Raw genomic sequence first — 6,594 nt, 5'->3', positions numbered from 1 at the left:
TGACCTAAGACATTGCATTATGAAGTTAGTACTTCTCTTTAGCTTTTTTAATATTCATTTATTATTATTATTATTTTTCTTTTTTTAAATAATCTCACCCTTATAACTTATATAAACGTAAGGACAAAAATAAAAAATATAAAGGGAATTATTAACTATCTGATTTTTTCATCCTTAAAATTTAGCAAGGAGGCTAATATTAAAAGAGAATTATAAAAAAGGTAAGATGAAACGTGTATGATATGCAAATGCTTGAGAAGTTAGTTTCCGGCCTCAACTTTCGCAAGAGCCCAATTGAGCTCAACACTATGTTAGGCAAAATTGAGGGTAAGAGAAAGGAAAATAAATTGAAAGAAGGAAAGGAGAGGAAATGGAAGAAAAGAGAAAAATCTCATCCTTCAAGTTGTTTGGTTAAGAGGAAAAAGATGAAGGAAATGATTTCAAAATTTTTTTAAAAACATTTTTTTAATTAAAATTTAAACTATCTATTTCACTCTTTCTCCATTTACTTCGACGTTGGAAGGAAATTGAATGGTGGATTTGGAGTGAAACAAAAACCTTAGGGTATGTTTGGTAACTGTTTTTTCTTTTTGTTTTCTGTTTTTAAAAACAATTTTCTATTTTTGAAACTAAAAAACTTGTTTGGCAACCCAAAATGGATAGAAAACAAAAATTGTTTTTAAAACTTAATTTGTGAAGGAAATTGAAAACATGCAAAATGCGATTTTCAGTTTCTAATTTTCAAAAATTAATAAAAACACAAATTTAATTTAATGAATCTGTCTCATTTAATTAGTTAACATTAGAGTTCAAATCCTAGTAACAACATATTTTAGTATTTTCTATTTTTTCTTCAAAAAACTAAAATTTCAACTAACCAAACATGTTTTTGATTTCAAAAATACAAAAAAATTGTTTTTCTTTATATTCCCCAAAATAAGTTTTTGAAAATAGAAAACAAAAACTGATACCAAACATAACCTTACATTTCCTTACTTTCCCTTTCATTTCCATCCATAAAAAAAATGAAAAATTTTCTTTTCCCTCTTTTTTCCCTCCACTTCTCTGCCCATGAACAGATATAGTGGAAAAGTTTGTCCTCATATCTCAGCTGCTTTGTTTTGATTATTTCTTTTCTTTATATTACAAGACCATTACATGAACATTGAAATAACCTCCAAAAAAGAGCTATCAAATTACAAATTATATGAAATATATAGATAAACAACAATGGGAACAAAATTAAGTAAAATACATAATAAATAAATTAAAAATCAAGTAAAGAAACCTGTATAATATGATTTTTCTGAAATGGATGATGTAAAGCAGGTTGTTGATAAATATTAACACAATAAATTGTATCACCGTCCTCTCCCTGTAAGACTCTCTAAAACCTTAAATAAGCTTGGAATATATATATATATATATATAATAAAACAGTTAACCCTACTGCAGATATGGAGCCAGAACCATCCACTGGATCGTTTTTGCAAACCATCAGTAGAATTAACTTCCAGAAATGGCATTCCAAAGTCAGGATTGTCATCAGCCAGGATTTTCAATTCGAGGTTGTAGCCTTAATAGATTCAGGCGCTGATCTCAACTGCATACAAGAAGGAATCATTCCCTCTAAATACTTCCGGAAAACCAAAGAAAGGTTAACATCCGCAAGTGGAGGAAAAATGCAGATTGAATTCAAAATCCCAAAAGCACATGTTTGCCAAGACAATGCGTGTTTTAAAACCACCTTTGTTCTTGTCAAGAATATGACAGATAGAGTCATCTTAGGAAACCCTTTCATGTGTCTGTTATATCCTTTCACCACAGATAGTGAAGGAATCACTACCCACCCTTTTGGCCAACCAGTCAAGTTTAAGTTTCTTAGGAGTCCAGAACCTAAAGACATCAATAGTCTCCAAGAGGTTTCTATCTCCAAGACCCTTAACCTTATTAAAGCCAAATCCCAACACCTTAAGTACCTTAGTAATGAACTAAGTTACGCTAGGATTGATGAGCAATTAGCTTACAAAAGTTACCAAACAGACATACAAAAGTTTGAAGATAGACTTAAGCAAGAAGTTTGCTCTGATCTCCCTACAGCCTTTTGGCATAGGAAAAGGCATGAAGTTGCAGTACCTTATGTCAAAGATTTCCATGAAAAGAACATCCCTACCAAAGGCAGACCTATTCAAATGAGCCAAGAACTCATGAATACCTGTAAGGCAGAAATAGAGGATCTTCTAAAAAAGGGAATTATCAGAAATTCTAGGTCACCATGGTCTTGTCCAGCTTTTTATGTCCAGAAAAACGCTGAGATCGAAAGAGGTGTCCCTAGACTTGTCATAAATTATAAGCCCCTTAACAAAGTCTTAGAATGGATTAGGTACCCTATTCCCAACAAAAGAGACTTAGTTAACAGGCTTGGTAAAGCAGTGGTTTTCAGTAAGTTCGACATGAAGAGTGGTTTTTGGCAGATACAAATCAAAGAGTCTGATAGGTACAAGACAGCCTTCACCACACCCTTTGGTCATTACGAATGGAATGTAATGCCCTTTGGTCTTAAGAATGCACCTTCTGAATTCCAAAACATCATGAATGAGATTTTTAATCCATTCTCCAGTCATACCATAGTGTACATTGATGATGTACTCATTTTCTCAGAGTCCCTAGACAAACATTGGAAGCATCTTAGAACATTCTTCCAAACCATCAAAAGAAATGGTCTTGTTGTCTCGGCTCCAAAGATTAAACTTTTCCAAACAAATGTAAGGTTCTTAGGTTTTGATATAAGACATGGAGTCATCAAACCCATAGATAGAGCCATCCAGTTTGCAGAAAAGTTTCCTGATGAAATCCTAGAAAAGACCCAACTCCAAAGGTTCTTAGGATCTCTCAATTACATCTCTGATTTCTATCAAAACCTTAGGCAACAATGCAAGCCCCTTTTTGATAGACTCCGAACCAATCCTCCTCCTTGGACACCCACTCATACATTGGTTGTTCAACAGGTCAAGAAATATGTCAAGACACTCCCTTGTCTAGGAATCCCCTTTGAAAATTCCTTCAAGGTAGTCCAGACAGATGCCTCTAACATTGGTTATGGTGGCATTCTCCTTCAGCGTGCTAGTCCCACTTCCCCTGAACAGATTTTCTGTTTTCATTCAGGAATTTGGACTCCCACTCAACTTAATTATAGTACTATTAAAAAAGAAATTTTATCTGTAGTACTATGCATTTCAAAATTTCAAAGTGATCTTTTGAATCAAAAGTTTTTATTAAGAATTGATTGTAAATCTGCAAAACATGTTTTAGAAAAAGATGTTCAAAACATTGCATCAAAACAGATTTTTGCACGTTGGCAAGCCATTCTTTCCGTTTTCGATTTTGACATTGAATTCATAGCAGGAACTCAGAATAGTATACCTGACTTCCTAACCCGTGAATTTTTGCAGAATCTAGAACAAAATGTCCGGGAAGAAACCCGTACAACCCCAACCTCCCAAATTGCCTAAACAGCAAACCACTAGGAGTACCAGTCAGGTACAGAACCCTGGACCCTTAGTACCCTTTTCTAGTTCACCAAGGATTTCTCCTGTGTCACCATCCGTTGTTGCCAATCGTTATTTGGTCTCCACAATCCCGAAACCAAATTACCATAGGCCCCAAGGACAACACAGTTATAGTTCTGCTCTAGCCACACTTCCTTCCAAAGCAACTTCTCCATATACAGTTGAAGAACCCTTTGGCCCGATTGTGCCTAAGCAACCTTCTTTTACTCTCCCCCCCAGAACAGGAAGAGCCTCTTACATCAAGAAACCTTTTGTTCAGCACATCTCTTATGTTGAGCCACACTTGGCCCATATAACGGATCCGCTAGCATTAGCGATGGAAGTACTGCCTCATAAATGGCATTTTTTTCCCAAAAGCCCAGAGAAAAACATCAAATTCTATAAAGGCATTCTCACCCAAGAAAAGTCTGCCAGAATAGAAGATATCAGAGATAGGAATAATCCCTCAATTGTCCTATATCATAAGTTCATAATTCAGAGTTTTATAAGTTGCAAAGACTGGGGACACCCCTCCACACTCAGGACACTTACAGTACTCAAGGGCTCAGAACCCCTGTACAATTATTATGACTATATGGATGCATTTGAAAAGGTATTATTCTTCCAAAATGAGACCTATGATCACTTATGGTTCATTCAGTTTGACAGGAATTTCAAGGGACAGATACCTTCGTGGTTCCTTAAGTGGTGGGAAATGTTTGGATCAATTTCTCAGAACTTCCTAGAACCCCTACAGGATGCACTAAAATATTTCAGTACCAGATTCCAGACAAACAAGCATTCTTCCCAGTTTCTAGCCATCTTGCACATGACAATACAGTACAAGATTCACTGGATAAGCATGTGGAATTATGCAATCAACCAGAACTTGCTCGATAGGGAATTCTTTACAAAATGGTGGGATAAATTCAGACCTACTGATGCTATCTCCAGATTATATAAAGACTTTCCTCTTCCAGTACAGAAACCTATAGCTCATTGCACAAGATCACAGTCAAGCCTGGATTCCATACAGATCTCTGGAAAATCCAGTAAAGAACTCAAGGATCTTGCCCAACAGCTACTCCTTCAATCTGCACAGCTAGAGTCAGCAGAAAAGAACTCTCCTGCCTCTTCAGAAGCCTCGTGCAACCGTGTCCCAATTGACCCATTCCAGGATTCTCAAGATCCTTATGATGGTTATAATTTGGACAGTGATTGAGGCACAGCTCCCAGATGCTTCAGAACAGCTCCAGGTCCCCAGAATAGCTCAAGAACCACCTTTGCAAATCCGGTTACTATCCCATGAACAGTACCCGCACCAGCAGAGTTACCGACAGAGCACTATTCACTGCACAGTCCAGAACACTATGCAGAGTCACTATTCCAGAAAAGCAAGGGGACAAGACACTGTTCATAAACAGTGACCAGTTACTGTTCACTCTACAATGCCCCACCAGAATCATTGAAGTTACCATTGCTTTCGGCTGAAAAGATATTCACCTGAAGGTAAAAGCATTTCACCTTCCGTGATTCAAGCAGTCTCCTGAATGGATCCAAGGCTCCCTCCAGCTATAAAAGGCATCCTTGGCCTCAGTCTTTAGCAGGCTCAATTTTAACAACTACCTCAAAGCTTTAGTTTCACATTGTACTCAGAAATACTTTGTAAACTCTAAATGGCTCTCTTCTCCTCCCCTCTAGTTTACACTTGTACCAGAACTACATTTGTAACCTATTTATGCTTCCGCCCCCAGTGCCCTCTGAACGGCACCCTCTGTTTGTAGCTTACGCCCATTTGGTATCAGAGCCATTTGAGCTCGATCGTAAGTGTTTGTAAGTTACTGTAATTATTTTGAATTATAATCAAGTTGGCTGGTGATACCGCCATAGTTATCCATTATTTTGTGGATACACATTACTTTGAAGTATGTATCTCTAACAAACATTATTTTGTTTTACATCTATTTTCTGATAACACTTCCACTCCCATATGTTGCATTTTTCATCTACTACTTCATCTTAGTCAGTTTTTACTGTTCTTTCTTTTGGTGGTAGGCTGAGCCTCCCGTTCATTCAAACTGTTCATTATCTTGTGATTACCTGTTTAAGCTAATCCTTTGCTTCCCAGTTATCTTTTCCTTCTTGTCTTTGTTTCTTTCCCCACAATTTGTTGCAGATGTGTACTAAGCCAAGTTCTGTGAAGAAATGTTATCCAGTAAGTCTAGGAGTAAGCCCGGTTTTGTGTTCGTTTGCTACCCAGTAAGTCTAAAGTACCGAGGTTGAGTGTGAACCGAGAGTTTCCCCTGTTAGCCGTTAGCTAGGAGGGCGTTGAGGCGTTGTTGAGGGAAAGTACAGGTTCGTATATACTTAGTAATAGGGAAAAGCGGCGGTTAGTAGTAGCAGAAAACACAGAAGGCGTCCGAGTGGCGGTAAGTTGGTAACATATTACAGAAGGCATCCATACACTCCCTGTTTCAGATTTAAGGTTAGATCCAGAAATTGGAAGATAAAGGTACTCTAGGTTGTAATTGATTTCTTAGGCTTTTAATCCAAAATGATAAATAGGATGTTTAGAAGGAGTGACTCTTCCACTTCCATCAGATCTAGCAGTACAAACCCTCCTAAGATTCCACAAGAAGATGGAACAATCAACTCAGAGCCGTACCAGCTTTCAGATCTAGATCAGAAGTTAGGAGATTGGAACATACCCAAAGTTCCCATAACCCAAGTCTATAAGTCTTCGTCATGGTCTTTGAAAAAGTCTTTCAGAACAGACTACCATGTTAGGACTATAGAACAAGTTTACAGCATTAACAAGGAATATGAAACTTGTTATTTGTTGTCCCTTGCAGCCATGAAAGCTCACAAGGAAAATGGTCATAAATTCCTCCACATAGGACTTGTCCAAGTTGGAGTAAAACCATTGATCAGAGAAGGTTTGAACAACTCAATCCTTATGGCACTTAGAGACACCCGTCTTATCAGATTTAATGACAGTCTCCTAGGAACCATAGAATCCAGTTTGAGTAACGGTCCAGTTCACTTC

The sequence above is a fragment of the Quercus robur genome, chromosome 5 (genome assembly GCF_932294415.1).
Source record: "Quercus robur chromosome 5, dhQueRobu3.1, whole genome shotgun sequence".
Classification (NCBI taxonomy): Eukaryota; Viridiplantae; Streptophyta; class Magnoliopsida; order Fagales; family Fagaceae; genus Quercus; species Quercus robur.
The sequence above is the reverse complement of the archived record's forward strand: the minus strand, read 5'-3'. Positions refer to the sequence as shown.